The sequence below is a fragment of the Petaurus breviceps genome, unplaced genomic scaffold (genome assembly GCF_028583685.1).
Source record: "Petaurus breviceps papuanus isolate PSGF00001 unplaced genomic scaffold, PetGlider_PUasm1.0 80, whole genome shotgun sequence".
Classification (NCBI taxonomy): Eukaryota; Metazoa; Chordata; class Mammalia; order Diprotodontia; family Petauridae; genus Petaurus; species Petaurus breviceps.
The window spans coordinates 1,680,675-1,708,487 of NW_027186540.1; positions in this window are offsets into that span (position 1 = coordinate 1,680,675).

A 27,813-nucleotide genomic window follows, 5' to 3' on the forward strand; every position below is an offset into this window, starting at 1 on the left:
CAAGAGGAAGAGAGGAAAAATATCATGGAATGATAGGGAAGAAACAGAACTGTTTAGATGACAATTAGATGACAAAGACCTAAGTTCAAGTCTCTAATTTATGTGACCTTGAAGAAGACACTTTAATTGACTGAATCTGAGATTGTTCAACTATAAAATACTGGGGTTGTGTTAGATGACCTTAATGGTCTTTTCTATTTCTAAATCTACAACTCCATCATTTTTTGAAAATAGCTAGCTAGCAAGAGTTGCTATTTGTGTTTTAGTGCTACAAGGTTAGGAATCACCAGGAGAAATTTCCCAATTCTCAAAGAAAAAAAAATGACTCAAAGGATATGTCCAATTTAACTATAAGATTCATATATACCCAAAGTGGGTGATACATCTCCAGGGAGAACTGAAAAATTAGAGACAGGGGCATTAGTAGCCTTGGGTACAATTGGGGTATGTTGAATAAAAATAAGGAGGCAGTGGAAACACAAGGAAAGAAGAGAAGAATTTTTTTTTAAAAAAACCATTGATATATGTTTCATATGTTGTGTAACAGAGTTAAAGTAGTAGCAATTACATTATTTTCCAAATAAACACACAAAATGCAAGTAATAACCAATCACTGGTCAAGTCTGCAAATGTATCTTAAAAGCAAGTGTTGAGGGGTAGTTCAGTGGCGCAGTGTATAGAGCACTGGTCCTGGAGTCACGAGGACCTGAGTTCAAATCTGGCCTCAGACACTTAACACAAAAACTAGCCTTGGGCACGTTGCTTAACACCAATTGCCCTTCAAAAAAGAAGGAAGTGTTGTCAGACAAGTGTGTTGCACATTTTCAGGAAGTCCAATAAAACCAGAAATACAAGCATGTAATGACTTGTTTAAAATATAATACTATAGGGCCACATGACAAAATATTGCATCATAAAAATTTCAATGCAGGAAAAAAAACACAAATTCACAATAAATTATTAGATTTAAGATGTGTAATTTAAAAAAAATTACATATTTTTAAAATGATGCCAATAAAAAAAGTTAAAGAAAGCAGATTCACAAGGGGGGAGTGCTGAGTAATTTTTTATGGAGGTGGTAGGTCAAATAAGTTTTGGAAGCTCTGCTTTGAGTCAATAACAAGACTAGGGAGTGTTTTACATCTAAGTCTATATCCTCAATGTCAGAGTTGTTTCATTGATAGTTTTGGGTCAGACATCCTTAATTTGTCTACAAAGTGGCATGATGAGAGTGACCAATACTTTCTGTTCATCTCTGATAAATGTGTTGCCAAACCAACTGAGAATTACTGATAAAAGGCTGCAGATGTAACAATTTTGGAATAAACCTGATGATCATGAAAGAATAAATTCTTATCCAGTATTTTATTCAGCCAATCATAGATTTCTTCATTTAGTAGTAAATGTAAATTCACATGATTACCCATTTTAAGATTTTTGGCAAAAAAAAAAATTCTTGGTACTATGGTGGCAGGCATCATATATATATATATATATATATATATATATATATATATATATATATACACACACATATATATATATACACACATATATACACACACACACACACACACACACATATATATATGTATATATATATATATATATATATATATAAATATATGGAGAGGGGAGGCTAGGTGGTGCAGTGAATAGAGCACTGGCCCTGGAGTCAGGAGGACCTGAGTTCAAAGCCGGTCTCAGACACTTAACACAAAAACTAGCCATTTAACCTTGGGCAAGTTATTTAACCCCAACTGCCCTCCCCAAAAAAAGGCAAATAAACAATAGGCTTCCATAATTATAGGTTTGGCGTGGTCCTCCTTCCAAAGATTTTATATTATTTTGTATATATTTGATGACTCATCCCTTTGAATACTAGATTGTAAACTTCGGGTTACAAATTATGTTATAGTCATTGCTTTATTCAGAATCTCACATATTTTTAAGCTTCATACTTATTTAGAAAACCTAGAAACTGGTTGACTTGGCTACATAATTGGTAGACTTTAACAAACAAGGTAAGTAAGGGCTCCCATTTCTGGATGACACTGTGCTAATTATATCAATCCCTAGAACACTCTAGAACCTCCTACACAGCATATATTATTATTAATGCAGTTTTCCTTGCCTCTCCTCCTTTCCCCACTCTCTCCAATCCTCTTTGGTGAAATCTACTATAAAGAAAAATCTAGAAAGAAAACTCATAAAAATTCTGATTTTATACACTGTAAAGCTAAGACAACCATTATTCTGATACCTATATGGTCATGAGTCTACTATTGAATGAATCAACCCATCAACAAGTACTTATTAATTACCTATTCTATGTCAAGCATTATATTCTGAAGATATAAAGACAAAAATGAAACAGTCCCTATTCACAGGGAGCTTATATTCAAAGGAAGAATACACTAGATCTATTCAAAAGCATATGCAAAATAAATACAAATCAATTCAATAAAAAGCAGTTTGGGATGGAGGGCAACAGTAGTTGGGGAGATCAGAAAAGGCTTCATTAGGTGATGCTTGAGATGTGTCTTAAAGCAAAGAGGAATTTATGAAGTAAAGGTAAAGAGGGAGTGTAATCCAGGCACAGTGGATGGCCATTGCAAAAGGCAAGGAGATGGGTGGTGGAGAGACATGTATGAAAAATAGCTTATAGGCTCTTATAACTATATCCCAAAGCCAATTAGGCTGGACAGATAGGTTGGGGTCAGGTTGTGAAGGGATTCAGAAGCTAATGAGGGAAATGTATATTTTATCCTAGAGGCAATAAGGAACTCTCAAAGTTGACTGAGTAGGGCAGTAATATGGTCAGTTCTATGCAAAAGGAAAATAATTTTGGTAGCAGTGTATATAAGATAGACTAGAATGGGAAGAGACTTGAAGCATTGAGAGGAATTAGGAATCTTGTGTGAGTAGAAAGAATGGTCTGGCCACAAGATATATAAAAGAAGTAGAAACAAGAAGATCTAGCAAATATTTGTATATGTAAGATAAGGAAGAATTAGGAATTGAAGATAATGATGAGGTTATAAATCAAGGGACTGGAAGAAGTGTGAAGTTCCCTCTATAGAAATAATCCAATTGGAAATATCCAATAGCGAAATGATAAGGCAGGAATGCAGCTAAGAGAAGAAAATGGTTCTATATACATATATCTATGAGCTGTTTGCATAGAGGTAATAATTAAATACTTTATTACTAATTAAAATCTATTATGGCCTTCTTAATATCAGGAATTTGTACTATATGGGGCTTATACTTCAAAGATTGTGACTTCACTACTAATGGATCTTAAATGAAAAAGTATATTATATTAATGGCAATATATCATTTCAAGTGTCTTTCTCACCAGCCCTGATGATCTGTTTGAAGACAAATGGACAGTAGGCTGTCAGTTCCTAATTAAGCCCCAGCACCCAGGTGTTCTTTACTTAAACAGGTGTTATATATCCTTTTGCTTGTTTTCCATATGTCTAACCAGCTCTAGTCAACGTCCAGTAAGCTTAATTTTCCCATCTGGAATTCAGAGCCTAGGGTGTCATAAAACTAGCAAAAAAGACCCTTGGAATTTCTCAGACTTCTTAGATCTGTTAAAGAGCATAAAGTTCATCTAGTATTGTCCCACTTACTATACAAAGAAATCAAGGTCAAATGAGGTAAAGTAGATTTTCTAAGGACACAGAACTTGTTGCCCAAGGAAATCACAAAAAATTCAATAAGCATTTATCAAGCAGAGACTAGAGGTAATTCTGACTGGTCCCTTCTTTGAGGGATCTTATACTCTGTCATTTTGCATTCTTTTAAAAAGATGAGATCAACTAATGTTACAGTAAGGTGATTCTCATTGAATAAGTAAAGCTGGGTATGAATTAGTACAATCAATGAATCCTGTGAAGTGGTCCATATATTTCAATTTGCATATTTTCTTTGGGCTAAAATTAATTATCATATTTTACATAATTATAAATTGAATAATGCACATTTGGATACACGGAACCATTTCATGGGACTCATTATTCTCACTAATCATGATCTATCTCTGTTCATTCAAAAATATTTGCTGAGTATACCAACTGCTACTCTAAGCCATCATTTTATTTTTACAAAGTAATTCCAAGTCATAAAGTCTTTAAATGACTTTGTGAAAGATCATGAAAGTAGAAAGATGAGTATTAAGTTTCCTAATTGATTTTTTAATACTGTAAGTTATACATGAATTGCTGATCTGTAACTGTTAGGAGGTTTTCCATTTGAGGAATTCCCCTCATGGAAGAAATCACAAGTCCAAAGGAATGATTTAATGGCAGACCTAGAAACAAAACTCAATTCACCTGATTTTTAACCTTGTGTTGCTCCCATCGCATGTTATCTTTCTTGCACCATGTTATGTTTATTTTAATATTTTACCTCTCCCAAAAATATTTGCATTTTTAAGAATAATAATATGCAATAATATGCAAACTCTTTAGACACTTTTTCAAGGACAGTTAAAACTACTCAAAAACTGGCCCCAACCTGCCTTTCCAATTTTAATTGCCTCTCATTTTAACCTGTTCACTGTGGCCAAACTGGTCTGTTCACTGACCCAAATATACACTTTGAATTTTTCAACTAAATGAGTGTTAGAATTTCTCCAAAGTTAAATTCTACCTTTTCTTCAAGTCTGAATAAAAATCTAGCCGTCTTCTCTGTGGAGTCTTTCCTAACATTGTCAGCCAGCAACAATCTGACCTTATGAACTCTTTTAGGGCTTAACAGTTTTCTTTTACATGTATGTCTTCTATCTATAAATAAGTGTAGAAACTTCCTTAGTTTAAGGATTTTGTTATGTATTTTTAAACAAAGTGCTTCACAGAGACTCTCTTGCGCATTAAACATTCTTTTTTCCATTGTCTACTTTCAATCTCTTCCTTTTTATCTTTCTAGTAATTCAACCTCAATGTGTCCAAATTATCTTTCCTCCTTATCTTTCCTCTAAAATCTGTGCTTCTTTTTTCTCTTCCCAATTTCTATAAATGTTACTGTTGTTATAGTTTGTCCTCCTTTATTCTTAAAGCAGACTGTAACATCGGGGAGGTGATGCCTTGACATGCAAGTGAATTGAATTTAAGTGAGGAAGGGCTGGGCAAAGTCCCCAGCCTTACTTTTTCTTCCAGTCATCTGGAGCCAGTGCTGAGATATAGATCAGGACAACCAGAGATGGGCCCAGATGTAGTAGGAGACCTTGGCTTTTTTATGCTAAGATATTTCTTTAATAAATCCAGGCAGTGCCCATTCAGTGATTGAGGCTATATAAAAAAATAAAGCAGAGAACAGTCTAATTTTTTTTTACTAGGTAAAGACAAATGTTACTACTACTTGAATGTCATAATCATGATTTATAAATAGCTCAAAAACAGTGGCTTAAAGTTTGTGAAAGGATTTCCTTACACATCTATAAGGAAGTTAGTACAAATATCAACACCTCTGTTTTCCAAATAAGGGAGGTGAAAGGGATTTGTCCATGGTCACACAGCTGGTGAGCATGTGAGATTAAATTGAATCTAGGTATCCTTACTGCAACCAGAGTTCTTTTTACAATCTCTCAGGTGGTCAAATAATCTGATTCTCCTTTATCTCGCATGAGATCAGTTGCCAAGATTCATGTTGTGTTGTCTTTCCATAATACCTCTCATATTCAACATTTTTTATTCCCATAACTATTACCACAATAGTAACTCCATGATAAATTTTCTAACAGATCTCCACTTCTGTATTAGCAAGCAGCCTACCACACCCAAGATAGCCTGCTAGCTTGGGTTCTTTGATCTCCTTTTCTAAAGGAAAGACAGCTTAAAGAGTTAATGATCTCACATTAATTAACAGACAAATAAGTAGAAAGATGTGAGTATCAAAAAAAGAATCCAATATACAGGGCTCCAACAATCTAAACAGAATAATTCAATCACCTCCATCTACCACCAAAGAGGAGGGCACAAACCTCAAAGTAGTCAGGTTTCTCTTAACAAACAACTACTTAGAGTCCAATCCAGGGAATCTAAAGATCCTTCTCATAAGTAGTATTGCTAATATATTATTAACAGAATAGGAAGATCTTTCTTGCCCATTAAAAGCCCTTTGTGACCTGTTTTGAGCCTGAGTCACATGGAAGCTGTCACATGGGAGAATTAAATGGATCTGAGAGAGGAGGCAGATAGAGGCTGGGCAGCTAGTGTGGGTGAGAGAGGAGCATTTTGCCTAAGGGAGCTTATTTGTGGGGAGGCCTGACAGAGGGAAGGCTTGGGCATAGCAGTGTTCCCTGCCTTGGTAATGTGCACCAACTTTTTTATTACCATGTGTAATGTAAGGCCAAGCAAAGGCAACTTCCCAAGGTTCAAAATACCAGCTCTCCATTTTATTCAGTGAAAAATTAAGAACAGAGAAGATCAAAATATGGCATCATTCAAAATACAGCATTTACTAAGTGTGATTCAATAATCTCCAAGTACTACCTGATTTAATCAAGCACTTCCCCACCCCAGGACATTACATTCAATCACAAAGTCCCTCTTCTAAATACTACTCCACCCCTAGGCTGTACATTCATTTGGTCCATCACAAAGCCCCTGTTCTCAAATGGAGATTAGTTTCCAATCATAAGTAAAGTACATTCATTTGTTCAATCACAGAGCACAAAAAGGTCAAAAGTTCCCCATCCTTGGATCACAATTGTATCTACCCCAGAGTTACAACAAGTTTAAGCACAGCACTTAATACCCAAATGGAGGTCTTTTCTTCATCTTGAGGCAAGTTCTCAGAAATCTTTGTTCCTGGGGAGACAAAGCTTAGCAAGGCCACAAGATACATTGTCAGTGTCTTCATTAAATCATTCTCTGTCAGCAGAACAGTCCTAGGACCCCTGAAAACATTAGCAAAACCCTCTTCCAGGATATCTGTAAACACACAACAAGAAAATACTTCATCAGGGCTTCAGAACCAACAGCAAGGTTCCCAGACTTCTGCAACAACAGGACTGTCCTTCACCAGTGGACAGAATTCACTCTCTGTCTGCAGAACAGTCTCAGTAGCTCTGAACCAACAGCAAGGTTCCCAAACTTCTGCAACAACAGGACTTTCCTTCACCAGTGGACAAATCTGGCAAAACAACATCAAAACAGACAAAGTACCAGTATAACAGCCATATCTCCTCAGTCCTTGGCAGCTCTGGGTGGCAGCTCTCAAAGTCCTGGGCAATTCAAAGTGGCCCTCAGCAGTCCTTTCAGTCTCTCTCTGCCTCCACGATGCTGCTTCCAAAAAATTCTTCTGCCTCTCTCTTGTGTCTCTCCAAATTTACGTCACCAGCTCCTCCCAGTCCAGCCCTCTCTTTTCACGTCAACAAGTCCATCCCACAAGTGGGATTAACAAGCTCTGGGTTTTAACACCAAAAACCAAGCCAATACAGGGGGATCTTTATATTCCATTACTATTACACCATGGTGAATTTGGCTTTCTGGTATATAAATAAATATCTTGGTTTTGTTTTTGAAGAAGAGAGTCTGTTATATCTTGTGACTTATTCAAACCTGGAAATATGCCTGCATGTTCATAGCAGCCACTGTGGTTATTGTCTTGGCAATATATAAGTGAAACCCCAAAGTAAAATACCAACTTCCCAGTATATATAGTTTTCAACTAGTAGGCTCAGCGTCAGAAGGCATCACAACCCAGTGACTCAGTGCTTAATTAGTTTAGTACCAAAAGGTACAAAAGCCTTCCTACAAGCAAGGCTCCCCCTAAACAAGCTCCAACTTCAGCAAGTTCCTCCCCCAATGGGTTCTATGTGACTCAGGATGTATCACAGCTGTGAAAGCAGTAAGACATCCATGACTGAACATATGTGGTCGCATAGGTATAAATAGATGGGGAAGGTCTTCATATTCCATTAAAATTACAACTTCTAATCTCAGAATCAGAATACAGAGGAAGGAAGATCTCAAATTATGTTACAAAATCCAAATAATTTGGTAATGGATAAGAAATAGAGTGGTTGATCAATGGAATACTTTAGATACACAATATACAAAAGCAAATTAGCAAACTAGCCTAGAGTATAATAAACACAAATAAACCAGCTTTTGGAAAATGAAAGCACTAGTCAATAAAAATTTCTAGGAAAACTGGAAAATACTGTCAGAAAATCAGCAAAATAAAATATCTCAGACTATATACAAAATAAACTCAAAATGGGGGCAAGATTAAGAAACAAAGGCTGATATCAAAACAAATTATGGGAACATGAAGAGAATTACCTGACATATCTATGGAGATGGAAATAGTTTATGAGCAAAGGAGAAATAGGGACAATAATGGGAGGTAAAAATGGATAACTTTGATTACATTAAATTTTTTAAAAATTTTAAATAAACAAAACCAACACATCTAAAATTAGAAGAAACATGGGAACCTGGAAGAAAAAAAATGGAGAAAAAAATCCTCTGACAATGGCTCCATTCTCAAACATATAGAGAACTGAAGGAAATATATAAAAAGAAATAGGGGCCATTCCCCAATTCATAAATGATCAAAGCATATGAACAGGCATTATCAAAGAAAGAAATCAAATTGTCAATAGTCATATGAGAAAATGCTCTAAATCACTCAAATTTAAAGAAATGCAAACCAAAACAACTCTGAGAAACCACCTCATAGCCATTAAATTGAATAAGATGAACAAAAAGAAAAATAACAAATGTGAATGGGAATATGGATAAATAAGTATACTAATGCACTAATGGTGGAGGTGTGAACTGGTCCCACCATATTGTTTATTTTATTTTTTAAATTATTTTATTCATTTTCAGTCTTCAACATTCACTTCCATGAGATTTTGAGTTCCAAATTTTCTCCCCATCTCTCCCCTCCTCCCAAGATAGCATGCATTCTGATAATCCTTTCCCCTAATCTGTTCTCCCTTCTATCTAATCCTGCCCCCTTTCCCTTATCCTTGTCCCTTTATATTTTCTTGTAGGATAAAATAGCTTTCTATACCCCATTGCCTGTTTATCTTATTTCCCAGTTTCATCTAAAAACTATTTTTAACATTCTTTTTTAAAACTTTGAGCTCTAAATTTTCCCCCTTCCTCATTCCCCAACCACTCTCATTGAGAAGGCAAGCAATTCAATATAGGTCATACATGTGTAGTCATGTAAAACACTTTGATAATAGTCATGTTGTAAAAGACTAACCACATTTCTCTCCATCCTATCCTGCCCCCCATTTATTCTATTCTTGCCTTTGACCCTGTCCTACTTCAAAAGTGTCCACTTCTGTTTAATCCCTCCCCCAATTTGCCCTCCCTTCTATAACTCCACCCTCTTTTATCTCCTTCTCCCCCTCTATTTTTCTATAGGGTAAGATAGATTTCCAAACCCTATTGAGTGTGTATTATTCCCACCTTAAACCAAATCTGATGATAGTAAGGTTCACTCATTCCCTCTTATCATCCCCATCTTCTACTCACCTGTAAAAGCTTTTTATTGCCTCTTTTATGTGAGACAATTTACCACATTCAACTTCTCCCTTTCTCCTTCCACCACTAAATTCCTCTCTCATCCATTTATTTTATTTTTTAGATATCATCCCTTCCTATTCAACTTACCCTATGCCCTCTGTATATATATTCCCTCCAACAACCCTAATAATGAGAAAGATCTCATGAGTTACAAATATCTTTCCATGTAGGAATGTACACAGTTCAGTTTTAATAAGTCCCTTATGATTTCTCTTTCCTGTTTCTGTTTTCGTGCTTCTCTTGAAACTTGTATTTGAAAGTTAATTTTTCTATTTAGCTCTGGTTTCTCGAGAAGGTTTTAAATTCCTCTACATCATTGAATATCAATTTTTCTACTCATTTATTACATTCAGTTTTGCTGGGTAGGTGAGTCTTGGTTTTAATCCTATCTCCTTTGACCTCCAGAATATAATAATTCAAGCCCTCTGATCCTTTAATGTAGAAGCTGCTAAATCTTTTGTTATCCTTGTTGTGGCTTCACGATTGTTTCTTCATGGCTGCTTGCACTATTTTCTCCTTGACCTGGTAATTCTGGAGATTGGATATATTATAATATAATTATAATATAATAATGGAAATTTTCCTTTTGGTATCTCTTTCAGGAGGTAATTGGTGAATTCTTTCGATTTCTATTTTACCCTTTGTTTCTAGAGTTTCAGAGTAGTTTTCCTTGATATTTTCTTGAAAGATGACGTCTAGGCTCTTTTTATGATCATGGCTTTTAGATAGTCCAATAATTTTAAAATTATCTCTACTGGGTCTGTTTTCCACATCAATGGCTTTTCCAACGAGATATTTCACATTTTCTTCTATTTTTTTCATTCTTTTTGTATTGTCTTATAATTTATTGATTTTTCATAAAGTCACTGGTTTGCATTTCATCAATTTTGTTTTTTAGGGAATTATTTTCTTCAGTAAGCTTTTGGACCTCCTTTGCCATTGGGTCAATTCTGCTTTTTAAGGCATTCTTCTCCTCATTGGCATTTTGGACCTCTTTTGCCATTTGATCCAGTCTATTTTTTAGGTGTTATTTTATTTAATATTTTTCTGTGTCTCTTTTAGCAAGCTGTTGACTTGTTTCTCATGATTTTCTTTCATCACTCTCATTTCTCTTCCCAATTTTTCCACTGCTTCTCTTACTTGACTTCCAAAATGCTTTTTAAGCTCTTCCATAGCCTAGAATAAATTCATTTTTTTCCTGGAAGCTATGGGTGTAGGAGTTTTGGCTTTATTTTCTTCTGAGTGTGTATTCTGATCTTCCTTGTCACCAAAATAAATTTCTATAGTCTGAATTTTTTTCTGCTGTTTGCTCATTTTCCCTGCCTATTACTTGACTTTTTACCTCTTTGTTAATGTAGGGCTCTGCTTTTAGTGTGGAGGGTGTACTGTCCCAAGCTTCAGGGGTTTTATGCATTTATATCCAGAGATACTTCTAAGGACCTGTAAGCTATCAGTTCTTCCAACGTAGCATAATCTAAGAAGAGGAGTTAACTCCTCTCCTGGCCAGTGCTTTGGTTTGTGAGTGACCACAAGCACTCTCTTCTGTCCTGGAACTGAGAGTAAAGTACCCTCTCTACAGTACCACAAGATCTGCTATGCCAGTACTCCCCCTTGACCCAGGACTGTCACCCAGGACTATGACTCAGGTTCAAGTATGGGTAAAGCAACAGAATCCTGCCTCATTGCCAGTAAAGAGAGCCTTGTAGTCTTTTTCTGATAAGCTATTCAATCCCTTTACCTTCTGTAGGCTGAGAGCTCTGGAAACAGTTGCTGCTACTGCTGCTACCACTGCCACCGCCCTGTGGCTTTGCATCCTATGCACTCCTCTTTCACCTAGGTCTGATAGAACTTTTCCACTGATATTCTAAGTTGTCTTTGACATTTGTAGATTTAGAAGTCTGGAAGTTGTCATAGCTGCCTGTGACTCTGTCACCTGAATCTTGCATACTTTCACTGGGCAGAGCTCCTTTCCCAGCCCAGTGCAACAGACCTTTCCTTTTGACCTTCCAGGATGTCTTAGACTAGAAATTTGTTTTACTATATCTTTTGTGGGTTCTGCTGCTATAGAATTTGTTTAGAGTCATTTTTAAAGATATTTCAAGGGATTTGGGGAAGAGCTCAAGTGAGTCCCTGCTTTTACTCCACCATCTTGTTTCCACCCTCTGGTATAACCATTTTAGAGAACAATCTGGAACTATGCCCAAAGTCCTATAATACTGTGCATAGTATTTGACCCTTCAATATTGCTACTAGGTATCTATCCCAAATAAAAAGGAAAAAGACCCATATGTATACAAATTTTATTACACCTCTTTTTATTTTGGCAAAAAATTGGAAACTGAGAGGATATCCATAAATTGGGGAGTTGTTGAAGTAATGGTATACAAATCTGATAGAATGCTATTTTATTCTAAGAAATTATACAGGCCCAGACTTTTGTGAGTTAAACCAAGATGACAAAGTAGAGAACCACTCAGCTGATTTCTCCCAACATTTCCCTCTAAACATCTTTAAAATGATGCCTCAAATAAATTTTTTAAGTGACAGAGCCAACAAAAGCTCATAGTGAGACATCATTCCAGCCCAAGGCAAGACAGACAGTTAGAAAGTGAGATATGTGAAACTGAGAGGAGACTAAGGTGGAACCCAGGTGGTTGAAACACCAGTGGTGAAACTAGGTGGTGGTGACAGAAGCAACAGCACTTCAAGAGGGTTTCTTTCTTGTGGCTATTGATAGTTTTGATTTCTTCTTGGGGCCAGAAGTGCTACTGCTGCTCATGATTTCCATTCCCTCTTGATCCAATGTGCTCCTCTCTGCACTTGAACTATAAATTAGGAGTAGGAATAAGCAATGGAGTTTTCAAACTGTTTTCCCCCAGGAATCCCATTCCCTATTGATTTAAAGTGATCCTCCCTATGCTTGACTAAAACCCAGAAATGGATAAAATTGATAAAGGTCAAAGGATATTAACAGGCATTTTTCAGATAAAGAAATCAAAGTTATTTATGGTATACGGGAAAATGCTCTAAATCACTATTGATTTACAGCATTGAGGAACCTGCAGCCTCAAGGGTTCATGTGACCTTCTAGGTCCTTTGGTGCAGCCTTTTGACTGAGTTTTAGAGAACAAATCCTTTTATTAAGGACATTTTTTTCTTTGAAGTTGTAATTCAGTGAAAGGGCCACACCTAAGAACCTAGAGGGCTATGGCCTCAATGTTACAGGTGCCACCTCTTGGTAGAGAAATGCAACTTAAAACAACTCTGAGGTACCTCTACACCTATCAGATTGGCTAACATGACAGAAAAGTAAAATGTCAAACTCTGGAGAGGATATGAAAAAATTAGGACACTAAAGTGATGTTGGTAGAGTTGTCAATTAATTCAACCATTTTGGAGAACAATTTGAAACTATGTCCAAAGGACTATACAATTATTCAAAGAGATCAAAGAAAAAGGGGAGAGGACCTATGTGTACAAAAAATGTGTACAGAAGCTCTTTTTATGGTGACAAAGAATTAGAAATTGAGGGATGCTCATCAATTGGGGAATGGCGGAACACATTATGACATACTGTGATTATGATGGAGAATTATCATACTATGAGATATAATGAACAGGATGCCAAGTGAAGTGAGCAGAACCAAGAGACAATTATACTTAGTAACAGTAATACTGTATGGGGATCAACTGTGAATGACAGATACTTTCAGCAATAAAATGATGTAAAATAATTTCAAAGATCTAATGATGAAAATTGCTATTCACTTCCAGAGAAAGAACTGATGAACTCTGAAGACAGATTGAAACATAATTTTTTAAACTTTATTTTTCTTGGGTTTTTGTCTGCTTTCTTTTGTAACATTACTAATACAGAAATATGATTTGCATGACTACACAGGTTACAAACTTTATCAAATTGCTTGCCCTCTCAAAGGAGGGGAAGAAGTGTAAGGAGCAAGAGAATTTAGAATTCATTTGAATTAAATGTCTACAATTGTTTTTTACATGTAACTGTATTATTTTTATAAAGAATTGATGGTTTCAGAAAAAACATGGCAAGAACTATATGAACTAATACAAAGTGAAAGAGAACTGGGAGATCACTGTGCCTGTAACAGTAATGCTGTAATAATGATCAACTTAGAAAGACTTGGCTACTCTGATCAATACAATAATCCAAGACAATTCCAAAGGATTCATCATGAAAAATGCTATCCACCACCAGAGAGACTGAACTGACCAACTCTGAGTGCAAAATGAAGTATCATCTTCTCACTTTATTTTTCTTGTTTTATTTTTTTTAAATATGGCTAATATAAAAATATGTTCCATATGTATAATAACCTTCTTGGTGGGTGTAAGAGAGAAGGGAGAAAATTTAAATTTAGAAAGAAAAGAATGATAAAAATAATATATGTGTATGTATATATTTTAAAAGTAACAGACAATTAATAGCTTGGATAAAAGAGGTGCAAAAAATTACTGAAGAAACCAAAATTTAAAAAAAAGAATTAGTCAAATGGAAAAAAGAAGTACAAAAATTCATTAATGAAAATAACTCCTTAGAATTGGTCAAATGGAAAAAGTTACAAAAGTTCAGAAGGAAATAATTCCTTATAAAGATTTGGAAATCTAGTGGATGGCCATCAATCTGGAAATTGTGGAATAAGTCATGTATATGATTGTGCTTGAATAATACTGTGCTAAAAGATATGATGAATAGGATGGTTTCAGAAAAACCTGGGCATATTTACATGAACTCAAATAAAACTAAGTGAGCAGAATGAGAAGAATACTTTACACAGTAATAGCAATATTGTTAAGGATGATGAATTGTAAAAGACATATATAAAGTAAAAGTAAGGGCCTGGAGTAGAATCTGTTATGCTTCAACTAAAGTAAAAAAAAGGGGGCAAGGGGGAGTAACAGTCCTGATCTCCAACAAAGTGAAAGCAAAAACAGACCTAATTAAATGAAATAAGGAAGGAAACTACATCTTACTAAAAGGTAGCATAGACAATGAATCAATATTAATACTTAATATATATGCACCAAGTAGTATAGCATCCAAATTTTTAAAGGAGAAGTGAACTACAGAAAGAAACAGATAGCAAAACTCTACTAGCAGGGAACTTTAAATGTTTCCTCTGAGAATGCAAAAAATTCAACCAAAAACAAGAAAGAAACAAATGAGGTAAACAGAATATTAGAAAACAGATCTGACAGATCTTTGGAGGAAATGAATGGGAATAGAAAGAAATATGCCTTTTCCTCAGCTGTAAATTAACCTATGCAAAAATTGGCCATGTAATAGGGAATGAAAACCTCAAAATCAAATGTAGACATTAAAAAATATTCAATGTATTCTTTGAAGATCATAATGTGATAAAAATTACATTTAATAAAGGGCAGTAGAAAGATAAGTTTAATATTAATTGGAAACTAAATAATCCTCAACGATAAATGAATCAATGAACAAATCATAAAAACAATCAATAATTTCACTAAAGACAATGACAACAATGAGATAACATCCTAAAATTTATAGGATGCAGCAAAAGCAATTTTTAGGAGAAACTTTATTTCTCTTAATTCTTACATCAAGAAAATAGAAAAAAAGAACAAATCAATGAACTGGGCAGGCAACTAAAAAAAAAAACTAGAAAAGGAACAAATTAAAAATCCCAACTGAGCACCATATTGGAAATCTTGAAAAATCAAAGGATCTGGTTTCATGGGGGAAAAAAAAGATGAATAAGCATTGTTAATGTGATTTTTAAAAAAAGAAAGAAGAAAACCAAATATCCAGTATCAAAAATTAAAAGGGTGAAAGAAGAAATTAAAGCAATCACTATGTAATATTTTGCTCAATAATAGACAATAAATTTGACAATATTAGTGAAATCAATGAATACTTATGAAAACTATTAATTACGCAGATTAATAGATCAGGAACTAGAATGATGAACTAATCCCATCATAGAAAAAGAAATTGAACAAGTCATTAATGAGCTTCCTAAGAAAAAATCTGCAGAGCCAGGTGGGTTCACAAGTAAATTCTACCAGGCATTTAATTAATTAATTTAATTAATTTCAATTAATTTCAGTACTATATAAACTATTTAGAAAAAGAGGTAAAGGAGCCCTTCCATACTCCTTTTCTGACACAAATATGGTGCTGATACCTAAACCAGGAAAAGCTAAAACAGAGAAAGAAAATTATAGACCAATTTCCCTGATAAATATCTATACAAAAATTTTGAACAAAATACTAACAAGACAATTACAGCAATGTATCACAACAATTATACCAGGTGGGATTTATACAAGGAATGCAGGGTTGGTTTGATACTGGGAAAATTATTAATATAATTAACCATATAAATAACAAAACCAACAGAAATCATATGATTATCTGAATAGATGCAAAAAAAGTTTTTGACAAAAAAGAGCACCCATTCCTATTAAAAAAAAGTACTAGAGAGCACAGGAATAAGGGAAAAATTTATTCCTTAAAATAAGCAGTATCCATCTAAAATCATCAGCAAGTATAATCTGTAATAAGGATAAGCTAGAAGTCTTCCCAATAAGAAGCAAGGATGCCCATCATCACCATTATTATTTAATTTAGTACTAGTAATGTTGGCTATAGCAATAAAATAAGAAATTTGAAGGAATTAGGATAGACAATGAGGAAACAAAAATATCATTCTTTGCAGATAACATGATGGCATACTTAGCGAATATTAGAGAATCGACAAATAAAGTAAAACAAAGTACAGCAACAAGAGAGAGAAAGAGAAATTTAAAACAATTATAGACAAAATGAAATACTTGTGGGTCTACCTGTTAAGACAAACCCAAGAACTACATGAACACAATTATAAAACAATTTTCACACAAAGTCAGATCTAAATAATTGGAAAAATATCAATTTGTCATGGGTAGGCTGAGCCAAAATACTAAAATTGACAATTCTGTCTCAACTTATTTACATATTCAGAGACATAACAATCAATACCAAAAAGAAAAAAGCTATTTTATAGAGCTAGAAAAAAAAATCAACAAAATTCATCTGGAAGAAAAATTATCAAGAATATCATGGGAATTAATGGGAAAAAAATTCAAAGTAATGTGGCCTAGCAATACCAGATCTCAAACTGTATTATAAAGCAGCAATAATCAAAACTCTCTGGTACTCACTAAGAAAGGAGTGGTGGGGAGCACAGCCAAAATGGCAGAGTAGAAGCACGACCTTCCCGCAGCTCCGGCTTCCACCTTCCCCAATCCATGTAAAGAGGGGATTCTGAACAAACTTTGGAGCTGCAGAATCCACAAAATGACACAGAGAAGCTAACCTCCCACTGAGGAGAGCCCAGCAGGCCAGCAGAAATCCAGCTCAGCGCTCTGGGAGCCGAACACAGCCCCACTCCAAGGCTTTAGCCTCAGGGCGGGCCTGACCAGCCACGGCCAGAGGGACTCCAGATCAGCAGCAGCTATGGCAGTTTCCAGATTTATCAACACATAGATGCTAAGGACAAGGTGAGAGGCCAGTGCAGTCTGGACTTTTAGACCCAGTAAGTGGCAGTGCGTGGCTTTTACCCCCAGGGCGAAAAGCTGCTGAGACGCTGGCACAGCCAGCCAGTGCCACATGGCGGCTTCAGCTCCTGGCCTGCAGAGTGTAGCGTGACCAAGCACCAGTCTGAGGTGTAATTGATCATGCTTTAACCTGCTTGGATCTGGATTGCAGTGTGGGGTGGAGGTCCTTGGGTGTGTGTCCAGCTTGCCAGAGCGTGAGACCTCAGAGAGGGCACCCATCTAATACCTCTGGCAGCTGAGAAAACCCCTGCATTTGAGACGAAAGCTCCCCTGTTTGATGGCAGAGTCCTGCTGTGGCAAAAAGCCCAGGGGTCAGGTAGTTGAGTGGCAAAGTGAGCAGGCAAAACAGACAGAAGATTCCAGCATTACCCTCATCTTTTGGGGACAGGAAGGAGCAGGGCATGGAACAGTAGGAAAACAGTGAAGTCAGAACTCCTGCACCAAGGGCTTCAAAGGAAAATCTGAGCTGGTTACAGGCCATAGAGGACATTAAGAAGCAGATAAGAGAAGTGGAGGAAAAATTGGGAAGAGAAATGAGAATGATGCCAGAAAATTATGAAATGAGAGTCAACAGCCTGACTAAGGAAAATAATACCTTAAAAAACAGACTGACTCAAATGGCAAAGGAGGCTCAAAAAGGCAATGAGGAGAAGAATGCCTTAAAAAGCTGAATTTTCCAGATGGAAAAAGAATCTCAAAAGCTCAATGAGGAGAATCATTGCTTCAGAATTAGATTGGAGCAAATGGAAGCTAATGACTTTATGAGAAATCAAGATGCTGTTAAACAGATCCAAACAAGTGAAAGAATAGAAGGCAATGTGAAATATCTCATGGGAAAAAACACTAACCTGGAAAATAGATCCAGGAGAGATAATTTAAAAATTATTGGACTCCTGAAAGTCATGATCAAAGGAATTACCTAGAAAGCATCCTCCAGGAAGTTCTCAAAGAAAACTGCCCTGATGTTTTAGAACGAGAGGGCAAAATAGAGGTTGAAAGAATCCACCGATCACCTCCTGAAAAAGATCCCAAAAAGAAAATTCCTAGGAATATTATAGCCAGGTTCTGAAATTCCCAGATTAAGGAGAGAATATTACAAGCAGCCAGGAAGAAACAATTTGAATATTGTGGAAACACAATCAGGATAACCCAGGATCCGGCAGCTTCTACACTGAGGTATTGAAGGGCTTGGAATATGATATTCTGGAGGTCAAGGGAGCTGGGATTAAAACCAAGAGTCACCTATCCAGCAAAATGGAGTATTGTGTTTCAGGGGAAAATATGGTCATTCAGTGGAATAGAGGACTTTCAAGCATTCTTGCTGAAAAAAACAGAGTTGAATAGAAAATTTGACATTCAGATAAAAGAAGCAAGAGAAGCATCAGAAGGTAAACAGGGAAAAGAAATCATAATGAACTTATCAAAGTTGAACTATTAGCATTCCTACATGGAAAAACAATAATTGTAACTTATGAAACTTTTCTCAGTAGTTGAAGGGATTATATATATGTATACATATGAGGGTATATGGGCATATGAATACATATGTGAATGTGTGCATATATGTTTACAGGTATACATAGATAGAGGGCACAGGGCCAATTTAACAGGAAGGGATGATACTTAAAAGGTAAAATTAAGAGGTGAGAGGAATATAATTAGAGGAGATGGGGCGAGACATATTGGGGTAAACTATCTCATACAGAAGAGGCAAGAGAAAATGGTTACAATGGAGGGGAAGAATAGGAAGGCAAAAGGGAATGGGTGAAACTTATTCCCATTGAATCTGGCTTGAGGAGGGAATGAAAAACACACTAAACAGGGTATCTCACCCTCCAGGAGAATAGGGAGGGAAGGGGATGAGAGGGGGAATGATGGAAGAGAGAGCAGGCTGGGGGGGAGGGAAGTTGGAAGCACCCACTTTTGAAAAGGGAGGGGATCAGGGTGGAGAGGGGAGCAGGGGGGGGGGAGGTGGGATGGGAGGGAGGGAAGTGTATTCAGTCTTTTACAATATATCTACTATGTTGTTGTTTTGCATTAGCCACACATGTACAACATATACTGAACTGCTTGTCTTCCCAGTGGGGGTGGGTGATGGGGAAGGAAGGGAATGAATCTGGAATTGAAAGTTTTAAAATCAAATATTCAAATATATATATATGTACATATATGTGTGTGTATATATATTATTATTAATACCATCTTATATATAATTGGGAAATAAGATATACAGGCACTGAGGTATAGAGATCCACTGGAAAATTCGAAAGGGGTATGGGAGAAAATATGGGAGAGAGAAGATTGGAGAAGGGGATATCCTGTGGGACTGCTATTTTGGGGTGGTGGGTGGAGGAAAAGTGGGGAGAAAATTTGTAACTCAAAATCTGGCAGAAACGAATGATGTAAAACAGAAGTTAATAAAGCATTTTTTAAGTAAAAAAAAGAGTGGTGGATGAGTAGAATAGATTAGATACACAAGAACAGTGACCTAGTGTTTGATAGACCCCAGCTGTTGGGATAAGAACTTACTATCTTGGCACAGCTAAGTCTCACAGTGAATATAGCACCAGCCCTGGAGTCAGGAGGGCCTGGATTTGGATCCAGCCTCAGACACTTAACAAGAAAAAAAAACTAGATGTGTGACCTTGGGCAAGTCACTTAATCCCAACTGCCCTCCAAAACAAACCAAAAAAAAGAACTCACTATCTGAAAAAACTTGCTGAGAAAACTACAAAACAACAGACACAAACTAGGCATAAATCAAGAAATCATACCACATACCAAGATAAGGCAAAAAATAATGGCAAGTTTAGAAACAAAGGGTGACACCATAAACAAATTAGAGGAGCAAGGAATAGTTTACCTATCGGAGAAGAATTGATTACCAGAAAAGAGAGAGCATTATAAAATGTAAAATATATCATTTTGATTATATTAAATAACTTTTCTACAAATGAAACCAATGCAACCAAGATTACAAGGAAAGCAGAAAGATGGGAAGCCTTCTTTAAAGCAAGTTTCTCTGCAAAGGTCTCATTTCTCAAACATATAGAGAACTGAGTCAAATTTATAAGAAAGAAGTGATTTCCCAATTGATAAATGGTTGAAAAATATGAACAATTATCAAATTATCTAAATTCATAAGAATAAAATGCTGTAAATCACTACTGATAAGAGAAATGCAAATTAAAACAACTCTGAGGCACCACATCACAGATATCAGATAGGATCATATGACCAAAAAAAAAAGGAAAATAATAAATGTTGAAGAGGAGGTGGGAAAATAGGGACTCTAATGCATTGTTGGTGGAGTTCTCAACTGATCCAAACATTCTGGACAGCAATTTGGAACTATCCCCAAAGGGCAACCAAACTGTGCGTACCTTTGGATCCAGAATACCACTACTGGGTCTGTATCCCAAAGGCATCATAAAAAAGGGGAAAGGACATATATGTACAAAAATATTTTATAGCAGCCCTTTTTGTGGTAGCAAAATATTGGAAATTGAGCTTAACCCCATCAATTGGTTAATGGCTGAAGAATTTGTGGTATGTGAATGTGATGGAATACTATTGTGCAATGAATGATGAACAGGCAGATTTCGGGGGGGGGGGGAAAGCTGGAAAGACTTGATGCTAAGTGAAATGAACAGAACCAGAAAAACAATGTGCACACTATGAACAATATTGTATAATATAAACTATGAATGAGTCAATTCTTTTCAGCAATACAATGATCCAAGACAAGTACAAAGGACTCGGGAAGGAAAATGCTATTCATATCCAGATAAAGAACTAATGGACTCTAAATGCAAATCAAAGCATATTTTTTCACTTACTATATTCTTTTTCATGGGTTTTTTCCCCTTTTGATCTGTTTTCTCTTTCTCAACTGTGACTAATACAGAAGTATGTTTAACATGATAGCACATGTGTAACCTACATCAAATTGACTATAGTTTTTGGGAGAAATAAAAAGATGGAGAGAGGGAGAAAAAAATTGGAATTCAAAATCTGGTAAAATGATTGCTAAAATTTGTCTTAACAGGCAGTTGGGGGAAAATACTATTAAGGAAAAAAACAAATAATCAACACTCTTTTTCTAATTACAAGATAATTTTAAACCCATTGTTAGGCACTGGCACTCTTAGAAGATGTTAAGATTCCTCATTTAGCATGAGCATTTTAAATAGCTCATATTTAAAGTGTGATAGGGCACAATGCAATCACCCCCAGAAGACACCATTTTTAACATACATCTTTCCATTTCTATAGTTAGACTTATCCTTCTTGCCATTCTGCCTAAAATAAGACTGACTCAACACCTTTGAAATGGCAGTAGAAAATTTTATGGTATCTACACCCAATCTATCTCTTGTGCGTGTGCTGCTCTTTATTTCCCCTTCAATTTGTGCCCCCTCCCTTTTGTGCATATTCTGCCTATCCTTCTATATGTATATGTCTCAATCTCTCCTTCAAATTGTCCTTTTTAGTACATTGCCTAGGTCTTAATTATGGTCCTTACTCCTTGCCTCTATCATATCACCTACTTCTTTACTCCTGGCCAGTGCTTTTAGCTCTCTATTTTTGGGTATTTCTAATGACAGTATATAGAAAGAGTTTTAACTTGTAGGAATAAAAAAAAAGAAAGTGGAAATTAATAGAGAAAAAAAAGATCCCTCTCTCTGTGTAACAAACTGAATATACTTTTCTCCAACCCTCCACTTCTTCCTATTATCTATGTTGTCCTATAAATGTTTTTTGTTTGCTTTCTTCACTTTTATTAAAGAAGTGGTTAGATTTTGATTAAATTTAAGTGTTGCACAATACCATGCACTTTTATATTATTACATGGTTATTGTATCATATATAACTCATATGCTTCACCAACTGTTAATGCAGTAGTAGACAAAAGTCAACACCATGGTATATTTTATGAAAAATGCATTCTGCACAAAAGTAATAATACTGAAGGTACAGCTATATCCTGAAGCAGCACTCCTGTTATTTTTCAAAACACAATATACTTAAAATTTTAAAATGACTCTTCTTTTCCAGACTATCTTCTAACTTTGAAGTAATATTGAACAAATATCTGTAGTATTCTACTATTAAGAGTTATAGGTTTGCTTTCCTAGTTAAATAGTGAGAATGAGAATGAAGCTTTGAGAATTAAAGGAGGTGGATAATTTAGAGAGCCTATTATGGAGAATAGATTGAGAAGCCACCTATTTGTCTAGTGGGTCGGAGAAAAGTTCATTTAATTTCAAACACAACACTAGCTTTATTAGGTTACTCTCTATGCAGTTTCTCCTTTTTGTAGCTTAGGAATTTGTTACTCCATTCATTTAGTACTGCCTAATGAAGCCCTACACTTCACTGACTTTTACCCATGCATTTAATAGTTTTTAACATAATCAGAACTGATGAAAATACTAGGACATGGCATACTGGATTCTATAATATGCTCATCTACTGTAGAATACATTTTGAAAAAAAAATGTACTTTTTATAAAAGCAAGGATAACCTGTTCAAGAAACAGCCTAGTAAGGTGAAAACAGCCTAGGTCTTGAAGTTTTGGCTTCAATTCTGGGGTCTTCCACTTACTAGCTAGGTAACCTTGCCAAGTCCCTTAACTGTCTATACCTTAGTTTCTCCAACTGTGAATGAAAATTGTGGTTCTAGTCTATCTACATAAAGTTGGTGTGAAGATCAAGTAATATATAAATGACAATTGCTATTAATGTTTGTCATGGTTATAAATATACAACTTCATAACTGCATATATATATATATATGAGGCTTTGTATGTATATATAGATATACACATATGAGTCTTTCTGAGTTGAGGCCTGGCACTCTATCCAGTGTGCCACCTAACTTCCCTACATATGTCATACAAATATTTTAGGCTAGGTGTGCCAATCCACATGCCCCATCATTTCTGCATACTTATAGAAATATTGTGTTCATTTTGGGGTGCCACATTTTAAGGACATTGGATCCAGAGAAGAGCAATTAGGATAGTAAAGAACGTTGAATTCATAAGGACCTATTGAATTAAGTGGGTATGTTTCATCAGAACACTAAAAGAGTTATACAGAATATCATAGTTTTGTTTAAATGCTTGAAAAGCTATAATCAGAACTATAGCCAGGCCATGGCATACATGGCCTCAGGCACCATTAAAAACAGTTCAAATCAAATGCAAACTCTCTCCATTGCTTTTACCTGGACACAGTCAGGTGATGGTGAAAAAGTATTAAATTGCCAACAAATCTAGCTCCATTAGGCCAAAATCACCCTTCCATTAGCATCTGGTGAAGTCAAAGGCAGGAAGTTATTTTTCTTATAGGACCACTCAATCAAAGTCAGATAGGAACTTTGGGAGACATCTAAATCTTTAAACCTCTGTACCCTGGAGCATCATGCTGAGAACTCGAGAACAGTGATGAAGGAAAGTGTGAAGTTGCCCCACAATTAAGTGATAATTCAATATCAGCACCTCATCCACCCATCTCTTAGCCTGATCTGGCTCTAATCTTCCTTGGATATTCCACTATTCTAGAAGGAAGACTAAAGAGTGGGAGAAGTGAGAAGGACTACAAGGAAGAAAGGAAACATGCCAGTTAGGTTCCAGAGTTATGGCTTGTGAGTTTTCAAAGCACCACCTAGTGTTACAAAGCATAGGAGATATTCTACATGTCTTTGTGCACAAGTGCTGTTCCCCACCCCATATCTATAATGCACTTCTTTACCATTTCCAAATTTTAGACTTCATAGATTTCTTCAAGATACAAATTTAGTGCCAATAGTGCATAAACCCTATTTTGAGCTCCCTGATTGTAATAATTCTTTTGTTGTCTCCTGCAGTTTGGTCACATTAACAATAATAATGATAATGATGAGAAATATTGTATAACCTGGTTTACAACCAAACCTGGGGCATTTTGCATAAGGCTGGTATTCAGAAAGAGACATGACTTCATATTGTTGGAGAAAAGGCTGAAGAAATTCTAGGTATTTGTGTAAGTGGTAGTATTAGGGCCAGAGCTTTTATACACACACACAAACACACATACATGAACTCACGCATGCATGTGCACGATTCTAAAGATTCTTGAGGAGAGAAGCATACAAACATAGGACACTGCAGTAAGGGAAGAGGAAAAGACATTGGAAGCTGAAGATCTTAGGGGAATTCAGTTTTTTAATGTCTTTTTAATATGTCTTCCAGCTTGCCTCTTAGAAACTCTAGAGAAATTCTTTTATTTTCTTTTAAATTTACTTATTTTTAGCTTACAATATTCAGTTCCACAACTTTTTGAGGTCCAAATTTTCTCCCTCTACCTCTACCTTTCCCACATGGTGGCATGAAATCTGATACAGGTTCTATACATACCTTCACATTAAAAATTAATCAAGTTATAAAGAAGAATAATAACCAATGGAATGAACTACGAGAAAGAAGAAACAAAATAAAACAAAAGAGAGAGATAACAAGTATTTTGCTTCAATCTTCATTCAGACTCCATAATTCTTTCTCTGGATGTGGATAGTCTTTTCCGTCATGAGTTCTTTGGAGCTGTTTTATACCCTTGCATTGCTAAGTCAGTCATCACAGATATGATGTGTCTATAATTGTGTACAATATTCTACTGGTTCTGCTCACTTCACTCAGCACCAGTAAATAGAAGTCTTTCCAGGTTTTTCTGAAGTCCACCTGATAATCACTTCTTATAGCACAATAGTATTTTATTACATTCATATACTACAACTTGTTCAGCCACTCCCCATTTGCTGGGCATCCCCTCAATATCCAGTTCTTGGCCATCACAAAAAGAGCTGCTATAAAGATTTTTGCACATGTAGGTCCTTTTCCCATTTTTATTTTCTCTTTAAGATACATCCCTAGAAGTAGTATTGTTGGATCAGAAGAGGCACATTTTAATATAACAGAAATAATTCCAAATTGCTCTCCAGAATAGCAGGCTCAGATGACAACTCCACCAACAATGCATTAGTATTCTAATTTACCCACATCTTCTCCAGAATTTATCATTTTCCTGTTTTGTTATATTAGCCAATCTGGCCATTGAGAGGTGGTACCTCAAAGTTGTTTTCATTTGCATTTCTCTAATCAATAGTGATTTCAAATATTTTTTTCCTATGACTATCGGTAGCTTTAATTTCTTCCTCTGAAAACAGCCTGTTCATATCTTTTGACCATTTATAAATCAGGGAATGACTTGTATTCTTATAAATTTAACTCAGTTCTCTGTATATTTTAGAAATCAGTCCTTTATCAGAGACACCGGTAGTAAAAATTATTTCCCAATTTTCTGCTTCCCTCCTAATCTTGATTGCATTGGCTTTGTTTGCATAAAAACTTTTCAATTTAATATAATCAAAATTATCCATTTTGCATTTCATAATGCTTTCTTTCTATCTCTTGTTTGGTCATAAATTCTTCCCTTCTCCATAAATCTTACAGGTAAACCATTCCTTGCTCTACAAGATTGCATACAGTATCACCCTTTATGTCTAAATTGTGAACCCCTTTTGACTTTATTTTGGTATATTTTATAAGATATTGGTCTATGCCCAGTTTCTATCATACTACTTTCCAGTATTACCAGCAGTTTTTATCATATAGTGTGTTCTTATCCTAGAAGCTAGAGACTTTGGGTTTATCAACAGTAGATTACTATAGTTATTGACACTGTGTCTTGTGTACCTAAAGTACACACACACACAAAGGTTTATTTTTGTATTTGTGTTCATATAGTTTCTGGGTTTGTTTTAGCAAGTAAACTCCCAAATATTTTAAAATGTCCATAGTAACTTTAAATGGAATATCTCTTATTTCTTGCCATTGGGCTTTGTTAGAAATATACAGGAATGCTGGGGATTTTTGTTGGTTTATTTTATATCCTGCAACTTTGCTAAAGCTATATATTATTTCAAAAGTAGTTTTTTACTTGATTAAGAGAGAAATTCTTGGGTGAGATCAGACTCTCTCTCTTGGTTTGAGTTGGAATTTTGTCTAACTCTCAGTTAAAGAAATACCCCTCCTGTGTATTTTCTCTTATATTCTAATCTGCATTGCTTCATAATTTTTATTTTGTTGCTTTCTTGGATTAATGGTTATTTTCAATGGTCTTTTGTCTCACCAATATTTTGGGGCAAGTGGCTAAGCTAGCACTCCCTTCAAAGAGTAAATAGGGAAGTAGATTTTTTTTCTGAACCTATTATAACCCCAAATTAGCAATGTTTGGGAGATACACTTATAGATGTAGTCCCTGTCCTATTACACACACACCCAGGATAGAGGAAAAAGGGTTCAACCTCATGGCAATCCTGTTGCCTGTCTGTCTCTTCCTTCCCCAACCACCAACTTGCTGGCAATAAAAGTATGGTCACTGGCTCTCTTCCTCTCCATAGAGATGAAGCAGACTCCAGAGACATATAGTCATGCTTCCTGTAAGACTCATTTAAACTAAACATTTAAATTACCTATGCAGACATACATCTAGGTCCCAAGTAATGTGAATAATGAATCCCATGAAATGGTCACATTTTCCCATTGGCACTGTATATTTCCTTTAGTCAAGAACCAATTTTTACATGTAATTATAACTCCAAATATGCAAATTCATATAATGTGACCACTTTGTGGGATATGTTGTTCATACAAATCTGGATAGAGCTACACATAACTTACACAGGTGGATGTATGGGTTTATATACACACAAACATATGTTGTCTTTTTTTCAATGAGGTCCAACTCTTTGTGATCCCACATGGAGTTTTCTTGGCAAAGATACTTGAGTGGCTTGATTGACTTCTCCAGCTCATTTTACAGATGAGGAAATTGAGGCAAATGGGTTAAATGCCTTGCCCAATGTCACACAGCTAGTAAGTATCTGAAAACAGATCTGAGCTCAGGAAGATGAGTCTTCCTGACTCCAGGCCTGATACTATCCACTTCTCCTCTTAGCTGCCTACACATATATACACATACACATCCTCTTATGCATAAATGCACATATACATATGTATATATAGCTCTATACACATGCACATATATGCACATACACACACACGTGTGTGTGTATATATATATATATATATGATCTCACATTTGTGATTATGTGATAGGTTAAGTATGCCACAGTTGAGGTGGTACCAAGATTCTGCCTCACCCCATGTGGGGTTGGTCAAGGGAGGTTTTTTCAGGATACTCCCTTCATTAAAATTATTCTTCTTAAGTTTTTATTTGCTTCAAGGACTTACTGGTAGCAATTCAAGGGGTATACAAATCATGGTTTATGTTTATATACATTTTCTTTTTGGGGGAAACTTGGGCTTGCCTAGGAGATATGAACTCTTTTGATTGTAGGAAATCCTAACAAGTTAGGTATCTACCCCTTCCATTATAACTCAGTGCTGAAGGGATAATGCTTCCCATCTCTTAAAAGAGGATCAAAACCTCTTCTCAGAACTCTAGTTAAGGTGCTTTTAATTACAATAGGCATATAAACACATACAATAATACAGAGTAAACCCAAACTAGAAATAAACAATAGAAATAAGCACTGTCCCCTTTTGTTCTAGATAGCAACCATGAAGGTGTGACCTCCTTC